Source organism: Silurus aristotelis, assembly GCF_946808225.1.
Source record: "Silurus aristotelis genome assembly, chromosome: 2".
Lineage (NCBI taxonomy): Eukaryota > Metazoa > Chordata > Actinopteri > Siluriformes > Siluridae > Silurus > Silurus aristotelis.
This window is the reverse complement of record NC_139575.1, coordinates 35,531,253-35,549,812: the sequence shown is the minus strand read 5'-3', so window position 1 is coordinate 35,549,812 and position 18,560 is coordinate 35,531,253. Positions and strand designations below refer to the sequence as shown.

At 39.6% G+C, this 18,560-nt stretch overlaps 1 long non-coding RNA gene across 1 annotated transcript; it reads left to right on the top strand.

Annotated features, from left to right (window-relative positions):
* The first annotated feature begins 10,625 nt into the window (after nt 1–10,625).
* On the top strand, nt 10,626–18,560 carry LOC310716543. Its single transcript, XR_014530596.1, has 2 exons — nt 10,626–12,043; nt 13,334–18,560. It is a non-coding gene; the product is annotated as an uncharacterized lncRNA (long non-coding RNA).

Genomic DNA, 18,560 nt, shown 5'->3' with positions numbered 1-18,560 from the left:
CTCTTCTTCCAGGCCTCAGTCATGCCGGCATGCCGTCCCTCGCCATTCACGCTTTCTGTTTCCCAAGTTGTTGTTTTTTTTCTAATCCATCTCTGTTGTCTTCCACCAGCGGTGGCCGTACAATAGCCATCTAAACTCATTAAGTAAATTCTGAGAGAGCCGTTAATGGAAGCCTTTTTTCCTTCGGTTCCCCCGAAACCTCATGCTTAATTAGGTGCGTTCTTTTGAAGGGGTGCAAAAACAAAAAGCGGGTGCTGCGATGCTGAAATGGCCCAGGTCCCACCAAGGGCCTCACGTTTCTGCGACTGCTAATGACCCAGTCTTTTAATAAAAGGCGAGGCGATGGAAAGGGAAAAGGGGCCAGGGTTAGGGTTCGAACCTCACACAAAAAAGCCACCAGTCTGCGGGAGCGACATTGCTGTGGTCCTCCTCAACAAATGATTCTCTCCTATAATTATGAAACAATGGGAAATCAGACAGTACAGGGTAAGCATGATGGAAAACAGGGTCTTAGGAGGTAGCAAAAGTCTTCACGATGCTTTCCCTTGGTCGTGAACTGCAGGTTTTGTGTTCATTTTGCCAAATGTTATCCCTACAAATGACTGAAATCATCCCGTACCTTAATAGCAAGGATCGCACATGGCAGGAAAGTATCTTCACATCGAAGCTAATGCTGTTATTGTGCAACAAGCTCGCTCTAAATTAGCACTAACGCTGATAAATCTCAGTGCACTGTTCTATACTTACACTAGTCTTTCCACTTTCCACTTTTAACTCCACTCCCCACATTAACACTAATCGAATAAACTTACACTAAGGCTACATTTACACTAATCCGGATAAATTTGAAAACGGCGTTTTCGTCTTCAGTCGTTTTCAATCGTTTTTCCCAAAAGTTGCTCGTCTACACCGAAACAGCTGAAAACGCTTACGTCCTTGTAAAGATGCTTTAACCGGCGTCATTTCTGCCTGCCGTTTATTACCTTTACGGCACTTGGGAACTTCGCAGCAATGACAAGGAAAGGCACCACCGTCGCATTACTAAAAATGTGTCATATTATCAAGAATAGGGATTTATGACAATTGGGACCAGTGACAAATGGACCAGGGATAAGTTCAATAAAGCTCACTGGAGCAGTGTTGAGTGGACCAGGAATTGGTTGAACAGGACTTAGAGGGACAGTGACAAGTGGACCAGGGATTGGTTCAATAAAGCTCACTGGGCCAGTGAGAAGTAGACCAGGCATTGGTGGTTCAGGGATCAATGGACGAGGCATCATTAGATTAGACCAAACTAGACCAAGGATTACTGGACCAGCAATAAGTAAGCCAGAAATAAAAATAACAGTGTTTGGTTAAACAATGATCACTAGACCAGAAATCTGTGGACCAATGATGGGTGGTAAAATGTGAACTCACTGTGAGTGGAAGTGTTTCTTCGATTGCTTCACTGTTCTTTCTTTTTTTAATTGCAAATAATTGCTCTAAATCTATTGTTAGCTCATTTTATGTGAACACTGATGGATGTGTGGGACAGGGATTTGGCGAACCAGAAATAAGGTGGACCAGGGATCGGTTAAACAGTGATTATGAGACCAGAGTTACATGAACAAGAGGTCTGTGGAATTGCTGGAATCAGTGGGCCAACAATAATGTGGACAAGTGATTTGTTTGAACCTTAATGTATTCAAATATTTAGTAGTAATATAAAGCAGGAAATGATAGACAGTTTAAAAATGACTTTTTGAATAACTTCCAAAAATTACTATAATGTGGATGTCATATTTTTGCTCTTTAGCTCATAATACATGTTTTTTTTTTTTTTTTTTAACCCACAGGCACACTGATCTGGATGTGTGACTGAGAGTGTAAATGACACACAAACACACTGTAGAAACATGGGGTTGGTTTTAAGAGGTCTCTTGGATCAGCTCTGAGCGTGGAACTATACGTTTTGACTGGTCTGAGGCCTGTGTGTGTGTGTGTGTGTGTGTGTGTGTGTGCATACCGAGCTGGACTCAAACAAAACGGAATAATCCTGTGAGATCACGGCCGCAAAATCAAGACTGTAATCCCCAAAACACACACACACACACACACACACACACACACACACACACACACAAACATGTCTGCTGGTTATAAACAGGTGCCAGGTGGCCTCTGTGGTCTGGATTTCCGCCTTTTCTCTCTCAGGTTAGAGGGGGTGAGGTGGTGTTGTAAGCTGCTATGCTACATTCAGGCATATCTAATACCTCAAAGTCTTTGTGTGTGTGTGTGTGTGTGTGTGTGTGTGTGTGTGTGTGTGTGTGTGTGTGTGTGTTTCTCTCTTTGCCTCAGAGACCTAGCTCTTGGTAATTACCAACAGGCGGGGAGCTCGATCTCCACTGTGCAGCTTTCAAATGCACATCAGGAAAACCTGGGCCCACACACACACACACACACACACACACAGGTGTCCATGCTGTGTGGGTTATATACAATGTGGTGCTTATAAAATATGTTTGATTAATTGCAGTAATTTCAAGTTCATTTGTAATTGCAAAATTATATTGGGGTTTCATTCCTAATGAATGCATTTCCTTCCAGCTTTCTGATTTACAAACCCAAATATTTATTTCAGCATTTCTAGCAATGCTATTTTAGGCCTTAGCTTTAAATCCTCTGTTCTTAGGGTCATTTTAGGGGAATATTCATTATTAATGTTCAAGTAATGATATGTGGATCCAGGAACCAAGAGACCAGAGATTATTGGACAAGAAACAACTGAATTCAGGACTTGGTAGACCATGGATACGTTGGCCAAGAATAACGTGGGCTAGGGCTTGGTTAACAATGATCACTAGATCAAAAATCTGTAAAGAGATCATGCAAACAAGAAACAGGGAACCAGGCAGAATGTAAACCAATGATTGCTTGAACAGGGATCACTGGACAAAGAACAATTAACGACATTTGCTACAACTGAGCAGTTAAGGGGTTAAGGGCCTCACGTAAGCGCTTAGCAGTGGCAGCTTAGTGGTGCTGGGCTTTTGAACCCATGACCTTCTGATCCAGAGTCCAGTTCCTTAATGCCTTAACCACTGAGCTACCACCAGTACCAGTGGACCAGAGATCAGGTGCTCAAGGTCCACTGGATCAGAGATGGATGGTCTAGGAATGAATGGATAAATGCTTGAGACCTAGGAACCAAAAGAACAGGCCTAAGTGGACCAGGGATTAGTGGACAAGAAACAACCAAATCAGGACTTGGTAGATCAAGGATAAGTTGGCCAAGAATAATGTGGACCAGTGATTGGGTTAAAAATAATCACCAGACTAGAAATCTGTGGACAAGAGATCCTTGGAACCATAGGCAGGTGGACTAAAGTACAGATGGACCAGTGATCGGTGGCTCAAGGTACAGTAGATCAGATATTCATTCATTCATTCATTTTCTCCCGCTTATCCGTAATTCGGGTCGCGGGGGCAGCAGTCTAAGCAGGCCCCCGCCTTCGACTGCTGCCCAATCCTCACAGCACCGTCCCTTAGGGTCCCTCCTGCAAGTGGTGAGCCCATGGGAAGGCGGCCCCACGTCACTCCGACGTCACGGACTTTGATATTTCCCTCGTAAGGGACCCCCGGAGCATAGAGGGTTAAGGGCCTTGCTCAAGATCAGATCAGATATGGATTGTTTAAAAATCAATGGATAATGGCTTGGCAAATTCAGGAACCAAAAGACCAGGAATCAATGGATCAGGGATCTATGTACCAAATATCAGTCTAGGAATGTTTGGATCTGTAGATCAGGGGATGAAGGATCAGTGGAACAAGTATTGGTGGAACAAGAATATCAGCGGGGCCTAATTCAAGGGTCTGTTGTTGGAAGTGGTAGCTAACTGGTTAAAGATGTTAGACTACTTTTTCTTCTGACTAGAAGAAAGGTCCTGAACCCTCCACTGCTCAGTTGTTTAAAATGAGATAACAGTAAGTAAATAGGAGCTTTGAAGATTGAAGATGAATAAGTGTAGGAAGTTGCTGAATCAGGGGTCAGTGTGCAATGATTTCTGGACCCGGGATTGGATTTCTTGATCATATTCAATTTGGGAAAAGACTAAACTTACCAAAATGTTGTAGGACTCTTAAACACCTTCGTCACTCTGGGAATCCTCAGATCACCTCTACTTTCATCTGACCCAGTGTGTCGCAACCCATCCTGCTTCTGTTTGCTCTGATTTAAGAGTGTATATGCTGCGATATTGCTTGTGCTACTGAGCCATCATAACCTGTCTCTTGCTATTCACTTTAACCTTCAGGCCAACCACTCTCCACTTTACATCACAATGTGTATGTGTGTGTGTGTGGCAGCTCTACTACCATTTATTACCCCACTCCACTCCTGAAACTCTGTTTGCAATTTAAGGCCACAAATTAGAAGCGTAAGTCATCTGTTTTATATAATCCTCTGTCAGACAGTGCACACTTGGGCCTGCTCAACAGCACAGAGGGAAAGAGAAGGGAGAGATAGAGAGACTCTTACAAGAGCAATGGAATAATGTGTGTTTCGGTGCGCTGGGTTGCTCTTGCATTAATGGAGCGAATCGTTCGGGACAGATCCTGCCAGGTTCCACCGTTGTGTCTATTGTAAACACTATTATGTTCTCTGACTATATAATGTATAATAGTTTTATTTAACACCGGACATGTTTAGCGTACTAGTAGGGGTGAGAAAATAGGACAGGATGTGTATGTCCAACGTGACAGATCTCTCTGGAGTCGATCTTCTTAAAGGAATAGGTTTGTTTCTGATAAACTAGAACTAGAACCTGAATAATCTTTAATGCCAGGCATCATAGGTTACATTTTCAAGGAATTTTGTCATGTTGTGCTGGTGATGTCAAAATATGTAAAAGTAAAAAAATTAGGAAAATTAAAGAATCATAAATTAAGATAAATACATTACCGATACAGTTTGTGCAGGGTATGTACTGTAAGTGAGGCAGTGCAATGATCATTTTTCCCAGGTGCAGGGTTGCAATAGAGTAGTCGTAAGGTTTAGTCATAAAAGTCATTAAAAAAATTTTTTACGCAAAACATTTCAAGCTCCAAGTCCAACTATGATCATACAATTTAGATATTGGTGCATCTGCTAGTTTCACATTATACTTATATATTGTTTAAGGGGAGGTGATAGCTTATTGGTTAAGTTCTGGGCTACTGAACGGAAAGTCTGAGGTTCAAGCGCAGTATCACCAAGTTGCCATTCTTGGGGTCCTTAAGCAAGGCCCTTAACCCTCTGTGCTCCAGGGGTGCTGTAACATGACTGACCCTTTGCTCTGATCCATGCTTCTTATGTTGCTTAGATATGCATTTCCCTGTGGGATCAATAAAGTATTCTAAATAAAAATAAATACATTGCATTTCTAAATATTCACACAATGCACTATCGGTCCCTATACACTATTTGTGCCTAAAGAGTTCAATAATGGATGAATAGATAGTTGTATTCTTTTCTGTTCAGATGCATTCACGGATGGATGGAAGGATAGCTTGAAAGATGGAGTTTCAGAGGGACATCTGGAGTTTCCTAAAAAGATGGAGGGATCGATGAATGGATGCCTAAATGGCAGGACATATGCATGTACAGTATGGAAGGCTGTTGGAGAGAGGGGGCGATGAAAGTGTTGGTTGCAGTGGATGGGTGGTTGCAGCAGATGCAATGGATACTGCAATTTTACCACAAAAAATATTTTGCGCAATGCAAATATTTATTAAGGAATCCAGCTTTAACAAAAAAGAGATTTTTCATGGCTCAACTCGTCATAGAAGTAGACATTTTATACCGAAAGCTTGTAGGTAGCCATAGTATTTAGCTATCGGTGCATCTACCAGTTTAGCATTATACATTGCATGTCTAGATATTATACAAATATAAATTCACACACTGCCCTAGTAGGTTATTAGTACATAAATTAGGGTAATAGTAGGCTATTTATACATAAAGACTTCAATAATGGATGCATGGATGCATGGATAGGTGCATGCTTTGCTGGCTGAACGAATTCATGGATGGATAGATTGATAGATAAATAGATGGAGTTTATTAAAGAATGGATGGAGGGTTCAAATTAATACATTCCTAAATGGCAGGACATTGAAGGGACATATGGATGTACGGAAGTCTGTTGAAGAGATTGATGGATGAAAGGGTTGGCTGAAGGATGGATACTGCAATTGTACCACAAATAGTGATCATTAAGAAATCAGTCTTCGGCAAAAGATTTTTCATAGCTTCAAGTCCGAAGCCCAATCAGACGAAACCATTAAAAATGATGTGACCAATAATTTGATCTGCATAACCCTATAAAAACGTATGTATTGATTAAGTCATTTATGCATGCAAACTGCAAACCGTGTGCTTTTCTTTAACTGCCAAACTCCGTATGCCAGACATATCCGAGGTGATGAAATACATTTGAGGCGTGAGTGTGATTTTCATGTCTATTCACCATCACATCTGTGTCCTCGTCTCACATACTGTACCTGGATTGAAGTAGAAGAACAAACAAGCTAAATTTGTCCCGGTATTTGTGTTGGTTATAAAACCTTACGTAGACGACTCGCTCGCTCGGTTTCTTTTGCTTGCTTGCTTTTCTCTCGCTCTTTCTTTCTCTCTCATGTGTGTGATATACACAGATTAAGCTTGGGTAAAACCCCACAGAGTGAGATTTAGGTGAGTTGTCAGTGAGTAGAGAGAGCAAGCGAGAAAGAGAGAGAGAAAGAACATTATCCCTCGGCAGGAGTCCTTGTCTGTGTCGTATTTTAGATCAGCCTGCTGCCAACACGCCTGTCAATACCACACAGGAATAGGAATAAAGGACAGATTATTCAGCAGGAGAATAAAACATTCATTTGCACCAGCGTTTCACCCACACGTTCGACAAACGCCGCACGTGAAAGGCTTCTGTCGTTGCATAAAAACCTGCATCAGCCGAAACCGCTGAAAGGGTTTTTACACCTTCTACCTTGCATCCTTTCATGTGTATATTGTACTGGAATGAATTTCTGCTTTGATTTCTTTTCAAGTAAAACTATATACAGAACCATATCCCATCCTAAACCCTAATTTTCAATCAGCACACTTCAAAACAGGGGCTTTAGGAATAAAAAAAATATCTATGCATGTGTATATATGTTACAAAATCATGCACGGTTATGAAATGTTCAGTTTCTGCCAAAAAGTCCACGTATAGCAGCGTTTTTAAATATAGCATCCAAATAATACCATAAACCCTGATCATAGCAGAGCACGCCTGGTTCATATATGCGGTGTATCACGAGGCACCGTGTGAGATTCCAGAAGCGCAGTGTTTATTTTGGGTTGATGAGGGTGTTAAAGGGTCCATTGGTCTGCCAGCGCGTCTCCGGCGTTCGCCAACACGAAACAGAAACTTGCACAAATCCCAGGCAGGGGAACGAGCAGCGCCATGACACGCTTCCTCGCCGTGCACCCAACCGAATCCAAATATTCCCTTCTCCAGCGCTCTTCTGCTCATTTGTGTTGGAAACGACACGCCGCGTTGCACTTTGCAGCAATCGGCGTCGCTTTCTGATATATGTGCCCGCGCTGATCTCTCAGTAGGACATGAGGGAGTATCTCGTTGCATTCTATCACGGTCTCCAAAGCAAAACTCCAAACAACGCCGTAAGTCACGCTCAAATGAAGACGACTAATAAAATAAGTGGAGGGGAAAATCTGGAGCATGATAAGAAGGCAGTAGGCTGCTTAACTGTGATATATAAGCTTCTTTGGTAGTACAGCACTTGACCAATGTCTCATACATTTCCAGAAAATGTATGCAGAATAAAATCCGTTGTTTTTCATTCTAGCTTCTGTGGATCTACTCAAATTGCTTTCAGGGTTTTAATTATTTATTTATTTTTACAGATAGGGCTCAGTGCAAGGATTTCTTTAGCGAGTAGTTTTATGGAAAAACATATTTCATTTAATCGAATTGTAGTGTTTGGACCAACACATCATTTTTTTCCCCCCAAAATGGTAAAAGGTAAAATCAGTATAGGTTCTTTTGAAAAAATCTGTGTAACAGATGACAATTACCTGTGTTTATTATTTATAATACATAATACAATAAAAAGTTAAAAACTATTAGTATATAAACTATTTAGCCAAAATTATTGGGGCAACTAAACCATATAAGTTTTTGGACTCCAACTTTGGAGTTTTTGGAAGTCCTGGAAACAATTGTCCAGGACGTCTTTGTAAGCGGTGACATAAAATTCATCCCTTCGCTTGAACTAGGAGCTCCAAACCTGTTTCAACATAACAGTGCCCTTGTGCACAAAGCCAGATCCTAAAGATATGCCTAACATAGGATGGAGTGGAAGATCTACTATAGAACTATCTCTGAGACCTGATTGTACCCCATGTTTCCTGGTTCCCATGTACCTTACATCAATACATGACTTTACTTGCTGGCTAATTGAGGATAAATCTTCACAAGAACACTATAAAATCCAGTGAAACATTTTTCCAGAAGAGTTGAGGCCAACAGCTAAATGTAGAATGGGATGTTTAATACCAATCTTATAGTCATGTGTTCAATACTATACTGTATATTTAGCTTTTTATTACATGTTTATGGTTAGTCTCAAACACTGAAAAAAAAAAAGACTGGCTTAGAAAGAAAGGCATAAACCTTTAGACTTAACAATGGCCTGCTTTTCCAGTGTAAATAGTTCAGGAAAAATTGTACTGTATGTCATGATGAATTGTATCCGTTGATTCGTCATGGTGAGAGAGGTCTGGCAGAAATGTGTGGACTAATCCCGAGAACACGGATTTGTCCAAAGTAGAAGTTACTATAAACTGGTTCTCATTATCGCAGATTTCTGGAGTTGATCCCGTAAGCCACCTCTGTTTCCTCTACAACATAGGGGTCCTGGGAAGTGAGTGTGTGTGTGTATATGTATGTGTGTAGGCTTGGTTTCTTACCCAGTGTGACCATGGCAAAGTTGGTGGCGCCTACAAGCATGCCGACAGCTTTATGGCCTCAGGGCCAGTGAGAGAGGAAAGGGTTTTCTGGGAAAAGGGCATTTTTGGATTGTAGCCCAGGCAGGCAGGTAGACTGCATTCAGCTGACTAACTTAAACCTGTAATACTGCTCACATTCTGCTCTACTACATGCCTGAGTATTGCTTAATTACCGCCGCTCAAGTAAAGAACAGGCCTCAAATCTGTTATATTTGTGCATTTCTGTCAGTTGATCAGTGAATTGAAAAAGTTAATGTAATTCATTGCTGTAATTAAGTAGCTTTTTCATGTATCTGTACTTTACTGAAGTATTTTACTGTACTACAAGTCAAAATTCTTACTACATTTCGCCTAATCTGACCTTCCTTTTTTAATTATGAGTGGAAAAAAAACCACACAACACCCATGGCCTTATATTCACACTTATTTCGAAGTAGGTGATTTTGAGCTAATGATCATTTTAATAGATATCAATCAGTTTTCCTACTTTTCTCATCACCTCATGAGTTGATTAAGGACATTAGGACATTGTAGGACATTGGACATAATAGGACATTGTAGCCATAATAAATCGTACAGTAGTATCCAAATAGTACTTTGGATACTTAAGTACTTTTGAGGACAAATACTTTTGTAATTTTACTATTATATTGAGTGTATCTCTACCTTTAACCAAGTTCAAGGTTTGTGTACTTTGGCCTCCAACGGTAAAAAGTATGCATAGAGGACTCAAGTCAAAATGCAAATCTCACAAGTCTTATATATGTCTGGGAAAACCACAGTCGTGAAATCTGGACATTGGATAAACTGATAAATATTACAATTTATCAAAGAATCCTAGCTACATATAAAGATTTCGCTGTTCTTTTCCGTGAAAAGCCACGAAGCCTTTCACATAAATGTAAAGTTAATTCAAGTTACAAACTGGAGACTCTTTCTATAAATGAAACAATCAACCTTTTCAGAAAAAGGTTGCCAATTTGTAAAACTCGATTCCTGAATAATGTGTCGCTCTCTATTGAAATCCCTGAGCAAGTCCTCATTATAGAAACAGTAGCAATGTCTTAATAAAAACCCTCTGGCCAATCAGAAGTGAGCATTTCATCTATTAAGTTCATCTATAAAGAATTTCAGATCAGTTTCACTAGACCACACCTGGATCCTAAACCCGCTTTCATGCTAGGCAAAGAAAAAAGAAGAAGAAAAAATGTTAGCAAGCTTTTGAAAGTACACCGTGAATTTCCGGGGGGGAAAAAAAAAGAAGGTGCTCCAAACTCTTGATGAGCTTTTAATAAATATGTCATTTCACCTCTTAAAATTAATAGAAATTAATCATGTAGGCATTTCAAAATGGAGGAAAGCTGATGGAGATGAAAGGCCCTTAAAATCCATGAAAAAAAAGGCAGAAGCCGGAAAAGTCTTTAAAGAAAAAAAAACTTTTCTTCCTGCGATTTTCATGAGAATTTTAGCATTCATACCTCTTACATCAGAATCAAACAGGAGATAAACACTTCACATCGGCATCGCGGGACAATAGAGACATCAGGGGCCATTTGCCTCGACGGCAGCGATAGGGATCACGCAGGCAGGCAGGCTTTTTTTTTCTTTCTTTTTTTTTTTTTTTACTGGAGAGCGGAGAACAGGTGACAGTTTATAGACTCGTAATCTGCATTTCAAAGGCCTTTTAGAAACGCAGCTCTTCACGAGAGCTCTTTAGCTGCAGCGCGCTTTCATACAGTCGACTGCTGATGATATACCTCTCGCTCTCCGTCTCTCTCTGTTATGTAATCATTTACAAGGTGTCTGCGTGTGTATAGGTGGAGAAGAAGAGCGTTTTTTTTTTTCGTTTTTTTAACTCCCCCTTCATCTCTCGTCTTTCTTACTCACGCTTACACACTCATTTCCTGGCTGCCTGTCATGTTCCGGTTTTCCTCCCCTTTCCACGGTGCAGGATTCCGGCTGTCACGTCTGCTCTCGTGCCATTTTGTTCTCTCCGACACGGAATTGTGCCTGTAGGGGAATTCAGATCAGACAAGAACTCGTACCTGCAGTACAGATGAGAAATCAATTAGCGGGAATCACCGCATTCTGTTTTATTCACTTTTCTATTCAACTTTTCGTACAATTCAATCAAATGTCGAAATGAGTTCTACATGGTATTAGTATATCTAGTATTTTTATTGCTGCTATCTAATCAGCATGCTAAGTCATTATCCAAACAGCTAAGTGGCATGCTAACTAGCTGATTTGGCTGATATAATAACAAACAATATACATATTCAACTTGCTTCACTCACAAGGTTGCATCTCTGTTTTGTGCTGCAAGTTTCCATTTGTGATTTATTAAAGAGAAAGATGCTGAGTGGTTTTTTTTTTTCTTTTTCAAAAAGCAGTAAATTGGTTAGTAGTGAAGATGGCTACATTCTGTCTTACTGTTTTGTAATTCATTTGGACTCTTTGAGAAAAGAGTCATTATTAATGATAATAGTCCTGTTGATTGTCACATGATCCCAATGTTAAACTATAGGATCTTGGTTGTCATAATGTACGACAATCAAAAACCGAAACCGTGACACCTTCAGTTCTCTGGCTAATTAACAGCAAACGAAAATCTAAATCTGTAGCGTTCATTTTGTTCATGACATGCCTTAATAATAAAAACAAACAAACGAAAAAAAAAAAGTGTGTAGCAAGTCATGGCCAGGCAAAAGAGGATGTGATGGACTTTCCAGTTCTTCAGAGCAAACTTAAGGTGTTTCGAGATTTTCCCTGAGGTGGTTTAAAGTTGTCACGATATGCTATCATCAGGTTCGGCGCTCCTATAGGTTCTTGGATTGACCTTTTTTGGCACATATTAATGTGGATTTTAGGATTTAATGCTAAAAGCCTTCACCATGAGCTTTTCCTAACCATGAAAATCTTGTTTTTTTTATTAGTTTGACAAAACAACCAAAAGGTTTGTGAATTCACCGGCCACTTTTGATTAACGCAGAAGTGGCTACAATTGGTAGTGTGGCGCCTATGGTATTGATCTTATGGAAGTAGCTAAAAGACGCTAACATCTACCTAGGTTCGATGAGAGGTAGGTTAGGCCGATTCACACGAGAAGCTCCGGTTGAGTTGAACAGCTGACAATTTTATTGCCTTCTTAAAACAGTGCAAAATAAATGGCACAATAATGTTGAAACAAAAAAAAGGAAGAGCTCTTTAAAATAATAAAAAAATTAAGTAAATTCCCCTTAAATGTTCAATTGGTTCCGTGAGTGAATGTGGATCCAAAGTTCTGTGAATGTGTATTTAAGTAAGCATTAATTTCCGTGTCCTCAAGTGCACTTGGTGTAACACTACTGTGTGTGAATAATGCCTTAACTGGCACGCTCGACGTAAATCAGGATTCCTCTGGTGACAAATCAACGGCTGGCCACTCCGTTAAGATCATCTACCAGTCTCGCTGGGCTAGGCTCGCCATCTCGGTTCATCCAGACCTTCTAGTACTCAAAAAAAAAACAATCTGCACAAACAGTACAGACAAAAACAATTCAGTTCTCTTTTCCTTTTCTAACATGAGACCTTATTAACTTCTTTTTCTTTTAAAGTGCAAGTTACCAATATTTAGGAATACACTTCAATCTATTAGTCAAATTACATCAACTATTCACATTTACAATTTAATTATTTGTAATAATATTTCTGGAATTTCTAGTTACACATTAATTCCTTTAAACTCCATCATACATTCAAAATTACCCTGTTTAACACAGGTTTGACACGAAAATTAATTAACAATAACAATAAGCAAGAAAAATGGAACTTAACACAATCAATTACCATGTACTTTGGATATAATAAACATGTTGTATTTACGCATATTGCATAAACAGTAATTACAAACTAAATGACGTGTAATTTTTTACATGCTATCCTAAACCATGCCGTTCCACTTACATGCTAGCGCACCGATGCTAACGAGCCGCAGCCTTAGCCACCCCTTAGCATTGTAACACCATGAAACATAACTAAGTAGATCTACCTTATGTCATTATAAAGACACATAGTTCATTTGGATTTTAACTTTACAGATAACTCTGCAAATACTCCGACTGGTTTTTAGTTTTAAGGTAATTCCCAATAAAATCTTAGCACCATGATCAGTAGCGTCATACTTAGCAGATTGTGCTTTCATTAACCGGAGTTTTAATTGTTTTTACTTGGAATTATTTCCTCTGCTTTCTGCTGGTTTTAGAATTCGAGAGGTGTTATTTCTGCTGGTTTTAGAATTTTAGAAGGGGTATTGAAAACTAGCATCATTTACTATTCAGTGAGTTGGCTTTTCTACCTGGGGGATTTAATTCGCATTCGGATACCCCAGGATACCCGGTTTCCAATGTTTGTCAACCTCATGCGTCAGCCTGTTCAGCCTCATTAGCTGCCCTGGGATCTTTTATATGTGGTAGTCAGGAGAGCGTACATTTTTTTATTGAAGCTCTCTTGGACGATTCTACATAAAATGTTAGCGAAATCTTCACAGGTTCCATGGAGTTTTTTCAAGGGTTCTTAAATGAAAATTTTCCTGAAAAACATCCCTCTCTTGCAGAGTTCTCCACGAAATAATTATTTTTTTTCTTACAGAAATCTAATCAATGGTTCTGTGTTAAACATTTCTTCAGGGTTTTTAGATTGGTTGAGGTTTAAAGCTTTTTGAAAGAACCCTTCTCTAACCCTTCGTCCATTGTTGGGTACTACACAGAACCTTTACTGGTGCCTTTAGACAGACAAACTGATGACTATACCTTTATTGGTACCTTTGACTCTATGTTCATTCTGCACATTGTAGATGGTTGATTGCCTGATGTGGTTATACAGAACATCTGTGCAAGTAATTGCAAAAAAAAAAAAAAAAAAAAAAAGAGGAAAGCATCAAAAAAGCATCAATGATGCAACCTTTATCCCAAACATCACAAATCAACCCTCGAGTTCTCCTCCCAACCAATTAGGTTATGCCTTTACTTTAAACAGTGTCTCACCATGTCAACAGCCAGGAGTGTAGGATGGAGTGCATATTTGTGTGCAAGTATGTGTGCTGGGTGTGTGTTGAGCCATAGCAGTCAGCTTCCTGGCCTGGGCTACCTCTGTGGAGCTTTATTCTGTCCAAGGGAAACAGATTTAGTCAGGGTTTTTGCAGCCATGCGGTACAGCAGTTTTATGCCGTGGGAACATATGTAAACATTATCTATTACTGCACTCAGGGAGGAAGGGTGGACTTTGATGCATTTTATAGCAGTGGCTGTTTTCTGTGGGGAGGCGAACGCTGAGAGCACACAGAGATATGATCATGAAGAATGCCAATATACCTATATACACTCATATTGACTAGTACACTTTTGTTTTAATATTAATGTGCAAAATTGTTTGGTTTTTCCCCCCTAGCATATTACATCCTTTATCCTTGATGCATATATTCCTCTATACCAAAACACCAAATAGCATCTTTTCTAAGCAAAATCCATGTTTTAACTGTAAGTAAAGAACGGAAAGGGGTTTTTGTGTGGAGTCTGAACTAAATTTGTGTTAGCCACCTTAGCTTTGTAATTCAAACCTTCCCACCTGCTAGAAGCAGCGGTGAAATCATGGCTTAGCTAATGTAGTAGTGAGCTTGGTGATATCATGGCTTAGCTAATGTGGTTACATTCTCACAGGGGCCTGTAGAGTATTTCCTATTCAACATGTGTTATGAAAAGGGCTGTTAACGTTGTATGAAACTATGCAAAACACAAAAAAAAAGGTTAGGGCAAGTTAGCTAACATTTCTGGCCTAATTCTAAAAAAAAAAATGTAAGCATTTACAAATCTTTTTGATATAAGCATGAGTTTTAACACACACACACACACACACACACACACACACAATTTAATTATTACACCTGAAAACTAATCCAACCAGAAAGTGCATTACTCCATATTCATTGCTTACTTTCCCAAATTCCCACTGTTTGAAAGATTAGGTGTGCCCTAGAGTGACCGCAAGAACACGACTCTTGGGAATAAACTTTACATATCTAAAAGTCGCAAACTGATGTTTCCAATTAGGACGAGGGCCTCCCACTCTCGGACCTCTAAAACAAGCACGAGGCCTTTTTTTAATGCATGGACCAGAAACCCTAATGAGTTGTCAGCAAGCTGTTACTCAGGTGTTATATGAGGGAGGACAGTTTACAAGGCCAAGCATGTGGAATATGAAGGCGTGGGATTCAAGTAACCAAAACAGTTCTTAAACCTACATACCAACACCAAGGAATGTGTAGGGCAGTCACCGAAACCCACTGGGGAAGAATTGTGGAGAGAAGGCCAAGTTTGAAAGGTAAGACATTCTTTTTGTTGAGCAATAATTTTTTATTTATTTTTTTGCATGACAAACATTCATCAAATTACCATCTGACAAGGCAACATTAATTGCAACATTTAGAGGTCTGTATTAGTACTGTTCAACTATATTGTACTACTCCCCAAAAACTCACTGCCCAGTGGTGCCACTGGGGCGACTATTCCAAATTTGAAATGCCACTTCTAAAAAGTTGTTCAAAAGCTTGATTTTGCATTACACAATGTTCCACCAAACAAACACTCAAACACCTATTAACTGCTTGTTTAAGTTCCCTTATTAAAGGAAAGCTCAAAGGTTCTAAGTAGAAAAGGTTTCAACAATTCATTATGTTTTCTTTCACTCATCTCAATGTATGTACTTTGGACCCAAAACCTCCAGGTTGCACCCAATATGGTTCTACACGTTTGGTCAACTTTCTATACCAAATCCTGCAATAAAAAACATACCATTCAGACCAGGCCCCAAGCTCCAAATATAATCATTTCAATAGGTTTAGCGATAAAAAGGAACCCAGAGGAATCTTTCAGTTCAGGATCTAAATAGTGTGTGTTTTATACAGTACCTACCAAGGTTCTGTTGCAGTCCTGCCTTTCTTACAGTATGAGCACACCAATTCCAGGTAGATCCTTGTTGAGTCAATGTAATACAATTTTTTTTTTTTTTTTAAATGAGTACTCTAGAATCTCACGTGTTAGAGTACCCTAAATTCTGTTCCCTCATGGTTCTCAAAGTAGTGTCCACTAGACTGGGGATTTTTAAACAAACCATATCTATTACACCATTTCTTATCTTTATCATCCTATTCCTACATTAATTCCTATAACGTCTATAATTTCCAAACCTTTAACATAACCTTAAATCTAACATGGACGATTGTTGGGGGTAAAAATGTGGTCTTTTTTGTCTCCAATAAATAGATATTCTTCATACATATTAACTAGTCAGATTATGGCCAACAGATTTTATTTGACAGTTTAAGAGGTCCCTGGATTCTTTGTTAGGTGTAGTAAAGGCAAGTAGAACCCTGGTACAACCTTGAACATGTTTGTCCATTGACTTTACAAACTTTATAACCGGGTTCTACATAGAAACCCCAGGGAAGAAAAAAAAAACACCCCTAACTTGTGGTATATTAGGTCAGTTTTAGAACGTAGATGTCCTGAAACCTTTGTAAAGGATGCACATCTTGATATATACATGCATATGTTCAGTTCTGACATTTTCTTATTCTTTTCAATTTCGTGTTGGAAATATTAAACAAATCAGCTGCACTGTTATAACATAGTCATGTTCATTAAAAATGAAACGCAAAGCTAATTCCGCATTCTGAAATACAATACATGTGTGTGTGCTGGATTTAGATGAAGGAACTCGCATGTGGGTTGAAACGTTTTCTTTTTCTAACTGTGTGGAGGTGTGTGCTTGAGGGACATGTATATTGAAGATGTAACATACACACAAAGGCTTTTCCTAGTGGAAAACAGCAGCTGGTCTGAACTTTATCCAGACATCCCCCTTTCTTTTGGTGTTCCTCCTTTTCTCTGTTTTTCTTTGAGTTTTTGTGAACACAGGAAGTCGACATCATCTATATATCAAACCTTGGTTAGAGAGAGAGTGAGGAAGAAGGTTTGTAGTAGTGTTGCTGCTCTTTGGGCCTTTTCTGATGCATGCCAGTGTAACTTTTTGCATAAACAATGAACTGTGCTTCAGTAAAGAAAGTTTTAGATGGAAGGTTTTTTAGACTTGCTAAAGACTTGGATCGTCTATTGCATTTGAGATAAAAGTCTCTTCAGATGATTTTACATTCAGACACATCCCTTGGTCGAAGTAAAATTTTTCTAAATGATGGTCAATCACTTTTTTTTGACGTGGTTATCATTACATTTAGAGTTATCACTAATCTACACGGTTTTTAGTATCTCTGTTTACGAGAAAGTACTGTATTATTTACATTTACACACTATCATCTTCAAAATAGTCCCCTTGCACAGCAGTAGAGCGCACCCAGCGTTCCTGACATTTCTAGAATGTGTGCTGGAAGTCTTCTTTTCGACGCGTGTCAAACACCTTATGCGATTCGTGCTGGATCTCCGCAATGGTGTCAAAATGGCGACCTTTGAGCCGGATTTTCGTCGAAGTCCGCAGCAGCCAAATCTTTAGAGTAAGGTGGGTGCGGAAGTGAGATCAAGTGGACCGTTTTCCGACAATCATCATGCACAAGTTTCTGAATGGTTTAGACATTTTCGGGGGGTCGCGTACGTCAAAAGTCTTTCTGACCTCTCATCGTCTTCCAGTGATGTTCACTACTCAAAACACCTCCAACAACTCAATGCAGCATCACCGTATGTCAAACGTATGTCATGTCTAATTGTCTCTGATGAGCTTGACATGCTCTGACATATAAAACAAGACACAACCATACCTATGCTTTTTGTTTTCCATTTTAATGTTGAGTATGATTAGGTGGAAAATGCAAGGCACCATGAATGTAGCATGAGGGTAATTAATATCTGGTGATAACTTTGCTAGAACTGTTCAACTGTACTGGTCAAACTAGTAGACTTGGCAAAAAAAGGTGATCAGTGTTGATTTCTGAATTCTGTTTTCAACAGGGTATCGTATGTTCTATAAAAATGATACACACAGCCAAACACTGATTGATAATGTCCTTATAACTGGACATACTTCATGGATGTGATACCAGTCTGTTTTAGAGCACAATGCATTCACACACATTTACCACTGAAAGCTATTGACCATAAGCAGTGCTGCTTGGGAAGTGGAAGGAAACTGTAGAACATGAAAGAAAACATAATATGACTCGCGCAAACCCTCAAACACCACCTTCAGAGTGAGCGAAAAAGAGTAAAAAGGAAGTCAGGAAGTGACGACGAATGAAACTCTACTCATCTGACATTGACAGGATGTCTCCAATCATGTTTGCTTCTATTTTTGATCCCTTCTCCTCCTTTTTTTTTTTCAGTCTTATCACTCCGAGTGTGCATGCGCCTGTCAGGTCTGCTCAGGTGTTGTTAATCCCATGGTTTGATTCTGTTGTGTGCCTGGCAGGAGGTCCCCTCCCTCTGCTGGAGGATCAGCTCTGATCCTGTCGCTTTCTTTTTCACTCTGATCCCTCTCTCCTGCTCTC